The sequence below is a fragment of the Papaver somniferum genome, chromosome 3 (assembly GCF_003573695.1).
Source record: "Papaver somniferum cultivar HN1 chromosome 3, ASM357369v1, whole genome shotgun sequence".
Taxonomy (NCBI): Eukaryota; Viridiplantae; Streptophyta; class Magnoliopsida; order Ranunculales; family Papaveraceae; genus Papaver; species Papaver somniferum.
In genome coordinates this window covers 117,799,430-117,812,865 of record NC_039360.1, presented here as the reverse complement: position 1 = coordinate 117,812,865, position 13,436 = coordinate 117,799,430, and positions in this window count along the sequence as shown.

Genomic DNA, 13,436 nt, shown 5'->3' with positions numbered 1-13,436 from the left:
GACTTGAACTGTTTCATTCCCTAACGTATCTTTCAAGTCGTGCGTATTGAAAACATAACTGCGAAGCATATTTGAACTCTAGATAGACATAGTATTAAGGAATACAATACGAGGTTTATTGATTAACCATTAAACTTTGTAGATAAAACATCGCCATAATCATTTGAATGCTATTGTGATTATGTATGGGTATGAGGTGAGGATTTCATCCTAGGGAACAATGTTTACATGTGTTATAAGGAAGTAAGTTCATAAACTTGTTTGTGAACCGAAAAGGAAATTGCCAGGTGATATTGGTTTTGTTATTCATTGCATATCTTATGAACAACCAATATGTGTGATTGAGTATAATTGCTCACAACTTGTTTGTGTTCTTGGTAGAACTACTCACAAAGGCCTGAATTGGTATGACTTTTATTAGTGAAACCGATCTTAAGTAATCACCTGAGATGGTATGATCGGGTTTGTGTTTTGTCTGACCAAATATGGGAAAGGGGAACCGATCCTAGTAAGAGGTGTAGTACATCACAAAGGGGAATTTATCCTTGTATGGGGTGCAACAAGGTTTATAGCAGAAAGGGGAACCGATCTTATGGACATGTGCAACACGTTTTTAGGCAAAGGGGAACCGATCCTATGGACATGTGCAACACATATAAGTTAGATACCATATATATGTGGGGAACCGATCCTAGTACCTAATCAACCGAATTTTGTAAAGCTAGTGTGACTATACACAGTACTCACATGGAGGTAGAACCAAAACTTGTTTTGGTAGAACCGTTAAACCCATGATTGTGATTGAATGTTGGTTTGATCAATCTCATAGTTCTTGAAAGTCAGATGAACCAACTCTAAACTTGTTGGGAAGCGTGGAAAATCGGTTTCAAGGTTGTAAGTGTGAAAGAGAACTTACAAAGTAAGGATGTCGACATACTTTGAACATGTGTTGTGAATGTTTATTTCTTTAATTGTTCAAAGATATTCCTTAACGGCTAAGGAAACAGAATCACAGGATCGAAACATAAGTAAGTTAAGAATCTTTTAATTATGGTTATTAATTTCATTTTGTAGAGAAATTCCAGAATTAGTAATGTGCATTTACTAATTAGATTTTCCAAGAGATTTCGATCATTATTTTTGGACAGAGCATTTCCAGGAATTATGAAAACCGAATTTGTGCTTTGATGAATATCTTGAAAATATTTCCGGTTTTGGAAATTCCTTGGTGTCCAAAATTCCTTGTCTATAAATACTTGAAGTTTGCCTTTCTAGCAAACTAATCCTTCGTAACAACAGACTTCCTCTTTTGTTGTTAATACTGGTTTAGCCGCCTATTCGGAAAGGAGAGTAACCTAATTAAGCGTAATCTCTTACGGCCGCTCAGTTTAAAGTCTTCTTTGGGATTGAGAAGCTCTAGCGTGTACCGTTGGTGGGAAACTAGATAATTGCGGTTTATCTTTTGTTTTAGATTGATTTGATTGACTAACGGTGGTTGAAATATGATTGCACCTAGTTTTTTTATTCTTCAGAATCTTCTATTCTGATATAAGATTCACTCAAACTAGTTCAGAGTTTCGACAAGGATCTTTAGACTGTTGTGAGTTCTAAAGACGATCTTGTGATAATCCATTGTTAACATACTCTGTTCTGTGCATGATTGATCACCAGAGATTCAAGTGATTGTGTGCAGGTTTTTATTGAAGATTTAAGAAGGTTTGAAGACAAAGAAGATATTGAAGATCTGACTTGGGTTTTATAATCTTTGGTGTGCACAATACTTGTTTTGGTAAAAGAGGATCCAATTAATAATCGGTTTATCCTTGCGGTAGATTGGATTGATTAATTGAGTAGATCGGCATCAACACAGTTCTTTGGATTAAGAGTGTTGTTGTCTTAATCTTAAACGATTACTTCGGTAATTGAACATAAGATAGATCTAAGAACCCGACGAAGGAGTTTATGTTAAGATAAACGGAAGAGCCTTTGTCCGACTCATATCACTTGGTTGAATAAAGTTGATACCAAACGAAGTGTGAACCGATTAGTTGTATTGTCTCGACTCAGTCTATAGACAATCACTTTCGGAGAAAGGACTTATAGGTAGGAAAAGTTTTAGCTTGAGGTATATTTGGGTACCCTCGCCTTTTCAAAATGGTTTTTTATAGTATATGTGATGATTTTGTTAGAGAAAATAGATTATAATTAGATTTTGTGGTCTTGTGGGAGTTGATCTATGAACTAAAGGGAGAGGATATTAGCTTGCATATTAGTACAATTTTATGTTAGCTTATTTAGCTTATTTTTACGTTAGCGAAATTAATAAAATACGAAAGTTATCCATATTAGTACAATTTTATCAATCTAAGATATCACCCTTGGGACAACAAATTTTGGTACGAGGGAGAGGATATTAGCTTGCATGCACAACATGTTCACCTGAGTAATTTGTATATGGTGTTCTTGTTTCCCTTGACTTAATTTGCTTGAATTGTTAATTTACTCGAGATGGTTGTCTTTTGATGTGTAATACGTGTTGGCATATGAGTAGTGTTTGGTTCTTGTGGATGGTTGGCTCTTCACTCTGCATGGAGAACGACAAGATCGATTACCTAATATCGATATGGCAACAACCTGCAAACTCGTGAATCCAAGATTCGGTTGGGGAGCTGGTTTAACACACTCCTCCCGTGCCGACAAAAGTTAAGCCAGGGTGCGAAAATCGCAAGGATTAACTCCACATCTGTAGCTTCTTCGTGCATAGCGTATCCTCAGCCATGAAAAAAGGAAAAGGTAATACAGTCTTGGAGAACTGACGTGAAACCCAGCCGCATCACCATGACATGAAACCCAAAAGATATAAAGGTAGGCGTTACCCTCTTTCCGACGCGTCATGTTGAAAAAAAAATAAGGCGAGTCGTTCTCTTGGTTTATATATTTGATTTCATCCTGAGATGATCATAACCTACGAACATGTGAACCCATTCTGGATGGGGATATAGATAACACCCTTTCCATATGCCAAAAGTGAAGCCAGGGCGCCAAAAGTGTCAAGGATTAACTCCTTCTGCATAGTGTTGATGGGTGAAAATGATTTGCTGGTTTTTTGGAAAGTGGAGACTCAAGCGTGCGGGTGGAGACTCCTCGACCGAGCAAATTTCCTATAACTTTTTCAAACAGATGCATTGCACGGGAGTGCTTTGAGTTCAAGAGATCAATTTGTAGGACTCCGTCCTAAACCAAGAAAATGGCTGTTTCATAGTCAATTCGGTCACAAAAAGGGATGAAGGTCGATCTGTAGGAGGGAAGCTGAGAAGTGTGTGTGAGATGAATGATGATCAAGGATTGCATATGTATTGATGATTTATGCAAATTTTGTGTGAACCGTTGAGTTCTGAAATAAGTTTTGATCGATTGAGAGATAATTTCTTGTTGGTAGAAATTTTTGTTGTTCAATCGTGCATTCAAGACTTATTTATATTGTCAGAATAGTAGACACGTTGATCCCAGTAAGTGTGACGGTTGCTGGAGTGAAACAGTGGAAAAGTGAGAAATCGTGGTTAAACCAGTTCCATGTCGTGCGGAGACTTGGTTGATTGTCCATCCACTACTTTGATAACTTCCTCAACTTATTATATGACTTACACACATATCTCATGTGGGTGTACACACGTGCCGTAGGCCGCCAGACCAAAAACCTAGTGATTATCCCCCATGTGACGTGATTGATGTCTCACGAATGTGGAGTCTGCAAGGCAGACATGTATAAATTAGTCAGTTGTTGACTTGACTAAACGATGAGTCTTAGCCTTGATGATTCGAGCATAATGAACGAATGTGGTATGCTCTGAGACTCATGGATTGAGCATAAGGTGTCTGCCTGGACACAATAATGGAAAAATATTGAGTCTTGATGAAGTGTGATATATCATTTACCAGTCGAAGTAATAATGATATTTGGATCAGGCATCGATGAGATTGCTCGATCAAGGACTTATTTTGATATGTCGAGTATTCGACAGGAAATCAAAGATATTGTTGAATTATACATAATGTTCATTTCTGATCCTATCATGAATAACCAATCAGAAATATTGGATGGTCGTCCGTTCGAACCATGTTGCTCAGTAGAGCAAAAATGTTGGTAGCCGAACCAATCATTAAATATAAATTAGAATATTGATAGCTGGATAAATAGAATTCTCGAATGTTGATAGTTGAATCAACATGAGGAATGTTGCTCGGTCGAGCAATTGATGGTTGAATCAATGATTTATGAACCCAGATGATTGTATATTTTGCTAGCTTAAGCAATTTAGTTTTGATAGATGACAAAAATAAATATTGCTAGTTTAAGCAAATATTGCTCGATTCATGAATTATTGGTAGCAGGACCAATAAAATATTAATTAAAAATACTGGTAGCTGGACCGAATATTATATAATTATTCAAGATGTTGATTGCTGGATCAATATTTGAACTTGCTCAGAATTATGGTTTGCAGAGCATTTGGTTTGAAACCCTAATTTTAATCGATTGTTGATCAATTGATGATTTACTGAAAATCAACCAAATGAGTGAGAGAGGGACCGGCTACATGGGACGATGGGACGACCATGTAGCGCCCAGGTGCTCGAATGAGCATGCACTAAAGTCCTTTGTAGAACAGTTGGTGAAAGGATGATTAAATGCTTGAAAAGGCGAGGGTACCCAACCTCAAGTTAAAACTTTTCCTTCCTATAAGTACTTTCTCCGGAAGTGATTGTCTATGCACTGAGTCGAGACAATACAACTAATCGGTTCACACTTCGTGTGATCGTCTATGGATACAAGATCGAGACGATACAACAACGAAGTATGTTTACTTGATACAAAGGTTCGGACTTAACCAAACACAATAGGATTGCTTATCAAGTAAATAGGAATTAACGTTTGTGTAATTTACTTTAATTATAATAAAACAATTATAACGCGGAAAATAAAAGTAAATGACACAGCAAGATTTTGTTAACGAGGAAAACCGCAAATGCAGAAAAACCCCGGGACCTTGTCCAGAATTGAATACTCTTAGGATTAAGCCGCTATACAAAATAAACCAACTTCGTATAGTTGAGACCAAGCAACTAAACCTATAGTTGACCTAGTTCCGTCTGTATTCCCACGCCTCCAACTTATAAATAAGTCACGTATTTGGAACAATTCCTTTGGTTCGTATTCCAAACAGTAAAGGAACAACAAATCTGTTTGGTATCAACTCTCTTCAACCAAGTGATATGAGTCGGACAAAGGCTCTTCTGTTTATCTTAACATAAAATCCTTCGTCAGGTTCTTATATCTATCTTATGTTCAATTACCCAAAGTAATCATAATATTTTGCAATCAATACCTTTAATCCTAAGGAACCGTATTGATGCCGATCTACTCAACTATTCTATCCAATCTATCACAAGGATATACCGATTATAGTGAGATCCTCTTTTTACCAAAACAAGTATTGTGCACACCAAAGATTTATATAACCAAGTCAGAAATCTTCTATCTCTTCTTTGTCTTCAAATCTTCTTAGATCTTCAATAAACACCTGCACACAACTACTTGAATCTCTTGTGATCAATCACACACAGAACGGAGTCTGTTAACAATGGATTATCACAAGATCGTCATTAGCACTCACAACAGTATAAAGATCCCTGTCGAAACTTGGAACTAGTTTGAGTGAATCTTATATCAGAAGAGAAGATTCTCAAGCATAAACAAACTAGGTGCAATCAAAGTTCAAACGTTAGTCAATCAAATCAATCGAAAACAAAAGATAAACCGCAATTATCTAGTTTCCTACCAACGGTACTCGTAGAGATTCTCAATCCCAAAGAAGTCTTTAAATTACGCGGCCGTAAGAGATTTCGCCTAATTAGGTTACTCTCCTCTCCGAATAGGCGGCTTCACCAGTAACAATACAACAGGGGAAGTTTACTGTCACGAAGGATTAGTTTACTAGAAATGCAAACTTCAAGTATTTATAGACAAGGAAGTTTGGACACCCAGGAATTTCTAAAACCGAAAAATTCTCAAGATATTCAATAATAATTTCCATATTCGGTTTTCATAATTCCTGAGAATGCTCTGTCCAAAATATTGATCGAAAATCTCATAGGAAAATCTTAACTAGCAAATGCACATTACCAATTCTTATTTTCCATATATACTTAAAAACCTTAATTAAAAGATTCTTAACTTATTTAATTTCGATCCTGGGATTTACTTCCTTCTTAGTTGTTAAGGAATATATTTGAACAATAAAAGATACGCATAAATGCACGTGTTCAAAGTGTGTCGACATCCTTACTTTGTAAGTCCTCTTTCATACTTACACACTTGAAACCGATTTACCATGCTTCCAAACAAGTTTATAACTGGTTCATATGACTTTCAAGAGATATGCGATTGATTAAGAAATCTCAATCGTAAATCATGGGTTTAACGGTTCTACCAAAACAAGTTTCGGTTCTACCTCCATGTGAGTATTGTGCATAGTCACACTAGCTTTCCAAAATTCGGTTGACTAGGTACTAGGATCGGTTCCCCACATATATATGGTATCTAACTCATATGTGTTGCACATGTCCATAGGATCGGTTCCCCTTTCTGCTATAAACCTTGTTGCACCCCATACAAGGATCGATTCCCCTTTGTGATGTGTTGCACCTCTTACTAGGATCGGTTCCCCTTTACCCAGTGTTAGGTATTACAAACTACACAAACTCGATCATACCATCAGGTGATTACTTAAGATCGGTTTCACTAATAAAAGTCATATCAATACAAAAGTCAGGCCTCATGTGAATAGTTTTACCAAGAACACAAACAATTCATGAGCGGTTATACTAATCACACATATTGGTCGTTCATAAGATATGCAAAGAAGAACAATCCCAATAACGCCTGGCGATTTCCTTTTCGATTCACAAACAAAGTTCATGAACTTACTTCCTTAAAACACATGTAAAAACATTGTTTCCTAGGATGAAATCCTCACCTCATACCCATACATAATCACAATAGCATTCAAACGATTATGTCGATGTCTTATCTACAAAGTTTAATGGTTAAACAATAAACCTCGTATTGTATTCCTTAATATTATGTCTATCTAGAGTGTTCATGCTTCACAGTTTTGTTTTCAATACGCACGACTTGAAAGATACGTTAGGGAATGAAACAGTTCAAGTCAAATATCACTAACCTCAAGTGGAAGGATGATGTTGTGGTTGTATCTCCTTACTTCTTCACTTCTTCAAGTCTTCGCAATACTTTTAATGTCTCATATCCTAATACTTTCAAGCTAACCTATACGAAGTTGACTCTAGTACATTTAATCAAACTACTCTTAAATGAGTTTTGGTTCACTAAAATATGACAACCAAACTTGACATACCAACGCTTGGTGGGTTCAACCGATCTATGCTCTAACAATGCTCATTTACCAATAACTGAATCCCTTTTTACAGTAGCAAGTACCAGGTAGGGCATAGATAATATCTCGTGAATATCTTATCTCCAAAATATGGTTAAGTTTCTACGCCGGCTCACCTGCCTGGGCAACCTGTCGGAGACAGTAGTAAATCCTTGGCACCTTCCATGCCGCTGGTGGAACAGGGGATGGTCACACCATTTTAGTAGGGTTTACGCATTCGCGACCGTTAAAATAGCATACCTACTTTATCCATGCCCGGGCATGCAGGACTACAGGGAGGAGTCCCCCCTTTCACGATCCTGTTTCCTGCATAGCCATAGGAGGGAGTCCCTCCCTTCACATATGCTAGGATGATTTCACATGTTCACTGTTGTAAGGGGAAATAGTCGATAACTTTTCGACAGATAAGCACAGGGACCAAACGGGTCTTACCCTCTGGCAACTCAGGGATGAAGCTGAAGAGGTAGTCGGGCTTGTTGTCGCCGCGTGAAACGGGGGACCAACTAGCACCGAAGACCAAACACCACTCATACTAAATGCTCATTTAATCATTATTAAAATAATGCTCGTCTAAGCATTAGGTGGTAAAACCTAATTATGGACCGAAGATGGACCGACCAAGGGGTATGAAACCAGCCGTCGTGGTCGTGGGACCAACTGATGGTCAATTGATCAAATTCAAAGTTGTTTGGAAAGAGTTTGAACTCAATATAAATTATGGAAGATTAATTAGGTCAAAATTATGATAGGGTGTGGGACTGGCTTTTGCAAGCCAAAGGGCCGACGTTGGTCAGTCAAGGTAGCATGCCTGTGTCACCATATTACCCGTGACTCAATTCTGAGAATTTTGGTATTTTCTGGTGCGCGTTCGAGCAATATTTTGGATTTTCAGAAAAGTTTGATCTTGACTGAAACTCTCGATTTTGCTTGAATGAGCAAGTAGAACTTTGCATGTGCGACCAAAATTCTGAAAATATTAAAATAAATGATATTTTAATATTTATCGTGAGAAATCTGGACATTCGTGTGACCATTCCTTTTGGTAGTTTGAGCAAAATTGGAGAAATATGGAAAAATTAGGTTAAGGAATTAGGGAGGTGTGGGACCGGCCACGGCTAGGGCATGACCGGACGGCTACTAGGCCTGGTCTCGTGACACTCTTCTCTATTTTATGTTATTGTTTTTCATTGTGCGAGGAAATATGGAAAAACTAGGAGTTTTGCTCAAACGAGGAGGTTTGCTCAAACAAGGAGTTTTCATGAGACAAGGAAAATAATAAAATAAGATTTAAAAATAAAAGGGGAGGCGTGGGACCGTCCGGCCGGTGGGCCTAGTCCCGTGCGCGCCTCTCTTTTATTTTTATTATTATTATTTTTATTCCCTATTTTGCATAGGTTTCCTCGTCCGTTCATATGTTTGAATGCTCGTTTATGCATTTGGGTGCTCACTCATGCATATTTGGGTGCCTGTTCATGCATTATTTTTAAGTACACTCGCACCATTTTCTCTTGATGCTTCCTCGGTGCTGGCTTAAATGCGCGAAAAGTGAATATCTATTATTAATCCATGGAATTCAGCTGAGAATAAGCCATGAAACAGAGTAATTAGATAGATAATATATCTATTATTAATCCCTGGAATTCAGTTGAGAATAAGCCATTAAAAGTAGTAATGAGATGAATTGATTATTTTCTAGGAATTCAATTGATGAATGTTGCGCTAGAATTAATCTATGAATTGCTTTATACTAGCATGCAATACATCTTTGAACGTTTGTTCGAGAATCGAGGTATGAGATGATAAAGACATCATACTCGTTCTGAATATTTGTTTTGTATAGTCAGGGAACATTGAGGCATCCTGAAGACGTTAACGCTCTATGCTAACATGCAATATGTCTAGGAGCCGTCCAATCATTATCGATTCCTATACAGAAGTATTGATGAAATATGCGAAGTGTCGAAGGCTTTACGAATCACATATTCAACCATGCTCTGAGAGTGTGTACGCTCGATCAGATATTGTGAAATGAGCTTTCACGAATCCGAAAATATGAGTTTCACATACGTGTCTGTAGCCGTGTCAGAAATATGCAAGATCATGATTTTATGATTTTGGCCTTTGTCGAAAATCTACCATCAACATTAAGTCCATGCTTAGTGAGGGACATTCATGCTCCACAATAGGCAATGGATGGTGATTTTCCTGACTACAAACGAAATAAGCAGCTGAGCTTAGTCATAAGAGATATTACCAGAATCCTCGATTTGATCCAATATCGTGCGCGAGCAATAGTTTGAAAAGGATTTCTGGTAGTATGATAGAACGTCGTCCGGTGAGTGTGAAGAGATGAGGCACCGCTGATCTGGGTGGTCGAACACCCAATTTTTGTCGGTTTAACGTTACGGGCCCGGGCCCAAAAAAAAAAGAGTTTAATTAGGTTTTGGAAATAAATATATTATTATAAAAGGGAAGAAACCCTTTTTTTAATTATTTTTTGACTGACCGACAACCCCTCTCTTCATATCCCTCACGTCCGAGCAGTGGAGGAGAAAAAATTCGCCGGAGTTCCGTCGCCACCAGCCGTCACTGCCACCGTCCAGACAAGTTCCGGCCGACGCCGACCAGGTAAAAATTATTTTTGTTTACGTTCATGAAATGGTCATGTTTAAAAAAAAATCATGTGTATATGTATACATATAGATGTGAGTTTTTGCACAAGAAACGAACAGACGTTCGGCCGTCCATCCGTTTAAGAAACGAACAATAATCCCTAATATAAGAGAGATAAATATGTATTTTTTGAATAAACATGATCTCATTGTAGTGAAGAAAATTTTTTCTATGAGCTTTCATGAAAACAAAATTTTATTTTGAATATGCGGATTTTCGCAGAAATAGAAAAGACTCTCGTTTCATAGACGGATGCTCGTTCGAACGAGAAAAGATTTTTTATTTTATTTATTTTTACGTGAGTTTCACTTGATTTTGTTTTTTTTTAAAATAAAATTTTGATTTTGAACAATTGTTGAAAATAAACAATTATTTGCAACGAAATAATATCTTTATGTGAATTTTCATAATTTGATGGTGGATGCTCACACGGTGAAAATTATGTGAATTGTTCACGGTTTCATAAAAATTAGTGGATGTTCACACAGTAAAGAATTACGCAAGTCGTTCACAGTTTATAAAAATCAAGTTTTGATTTTTGGATAATGAATTTTGCTTGTCTTTACAGGTTTGAATGAACGAACAAATTATCGAAGCGTTTGCGTTATAATCACTACTGTTAGTGAAATTGTAAACAGGTAAAGTTGGATTTTTACCTTTTTTGTCGCGTGTTTGTTTTTGACGTATCTGTGACTTCATATCTTTCGCCCCAGATAATGGTGATTCATAGTCACAACCACTCTTCTGGCTCTTTTGTGGAACATTCCAAAAATACCAGGCCAAAGATGAAAACTTCTACAAATGTTCGTTCCAAAGTAAATCAATCTTTCAGGAATGCTGGAAAGCTGATACATGGTATGTCTCTTGATCATCTGTGAGTCGTCCGTGGTGGAATCAATGCTTTCTTGGCTTTAGTGGATGCGGAAGAGAAGCAGAGACGTGATGAGATATCTCAGAGGAAAATAGCCGAAGATGAAAAGATCGCAGCTTATTAGCAGAAACGGCGTCGACTCCACCAAGCGAGACTAGTGACTGAAGATGAGGCTCGACCTCGTGTCGATGGTGTAGCTTCTGATTCAGACTCTGAAGAAGTTGAGTCTGTCTGGAAACCCACTAATCGCAAAGTTAAGCCATATCCACCTAGTATGAAGGCTGAACGATTGGCCAAAGCTGATCTCCGGGCCGAATTTGAAGAACATGAATATTTAAATGCAATTTATGATGACCTTGAAGACCACTTGGAAGAAGTTCCTATAAGAATTCTAACTCCGAAGAAGAACTTGATGAAGATTCCATGGAGACGACGAATCTGATGATTAGTCTTCTTGCAATCTCTCTTAGTTGAACATTTTCATTTTTCGTAGATGTTATCTTGATCATTCGAGCAACTTTGTTGCGTAGATATTGCATTAAGATTTTTGAATGTCCATCTCCTTTGATGGAATGAAGTGGACCAATGTCCATGTGCATGAAAGTCGATCATAATTTCTTGAAGTATGATATGCACGAACATTGTATGAGCTAAGGAAAAACGTGTGACATGCACACAATCAATCCCAAATTAATATATTGACCCTTGACCGCGTCTAGTCATGGTCTTGGACCGTTAGTCCCTAATATTATTACTTTTCCTATGCTTCACCGATATCAATCTTGTTTGAAATTTAGGGTTTAAGTAGAAATCGTACCTGATTTGACTATCTGTAAAGGATAACTATCCACCATGTCTTATGTATTAACCTTCAAGACTTAGGGTTTTCTATTTAAACGAGTATATCTTATTCCATATTGAGCTTAACCGCACAAAAATTTTTTTAATCATAATCATACCTCGTAACAAAATGTATGATAATAGTTCATCTTTCCAAAGCCTATCTCCAACGAGGCGAGGAAGTGAATAATCTGGTATGAAGTATTTTTCCCTTTATTTTCGTTTTGTGCGATCAATGGCTGATTAAGAATATTTGTTGCAGATAAATCATGATGATCGACTTTCCTCCGCTACTTATAATTTAAGACCCAAACGGACCGTCAAAATACCTGCTCGGTTCAAACCGGCTCGTACGGACGCTGGAACATCTGTGAGTGTGTTTATAATCAGAGATTTATTTGAGCAATTCTTTAAACCTTCACTAAACTTAGATGTCTCTCCGTTGCAGGTTGATGTTCACGTTGTTGACGCTGAGAAGAGAACAAATAGAAAGTCCACGGTTATAGCTGATGATGATGATCGTGCTAGCAATAATTCAATCAGCTCTGTAGATGCTGATCTTGGAGCTCCTGTTCGTGAGTACCCGGCAGCTGGACTCCCATTTGACATCCTTATGGAAAATTCTTGCTCAGATAATCAACTCGTTGGCGGCTTCATCATGGCCAAGTGTTATGCACCTCTCTACACCAGGATCTGGAGAAATTACGGGCATGTTTCCACTACTAAAGTGTGGAAGAACTTTCTACCGACTCTTTTGACCACAGCTGCTAAACTGTTGCCCATTATTGATGAAATGAACAATAAAAATTTGCGAGATGTCAAGAACAAAGAGATTTTCCGATGGGATGACATGATCTCGAACTGTGAGACCTTGAAGTTCAACATAGGTTGGCTCCGTTTCCAGCTCGAGGTTATCAAGATTGATAGAGCGGCTGTTGCTTCTAATATGATTTCTGCTTCAACTACCATCATGAAGGAAGAGAAGGCACTCGTGCTAGAGTCAATAACGGTTGACAAGGCAATCCAAGAATTGATGGTGAAAACTGAAAATTTCCAGAATAATATCAAAATGGTATTCGACAAAAAGTATCCATTGCTAAATGGTTTTCTCTGAATGAGCGTTTGAGGTTGTTTCCTGTAGGTATAAGATTTTTTTTTTTGAATGAGGTAGAATGATTAATCATGATGTTAATGAAGGAATTTCTCTGTTTAGATTAATGAAATCTTTTTTGAGTTTTGAACGAATGAGCATTTTGCACGCTCTTTGAAGGAATAGAAATTACATTTCGAAATTAAAGTAATTGTTTACTGCATGTTCAGGAATAATATGCTTTGAGCCACTTGCCGTTGATTATGTTCCCTTCCACTCCTCCAATAACAGCCAAAATTTTGTAATATCTACTGGATAATTCTTTGATGATTACGTATGGCCCTTCCCATTTTGGAGAGAACTTGGGAGCAGACATGTCTTGTTGAATATGCTTTGCTGTTTTTAGCACCAAATCTCCTACTTGGAATATTCGAGGTCTTACCATTTTGTTGTATGCTCTGGAAATCCTTTGTTTGTAAGCTTCTGC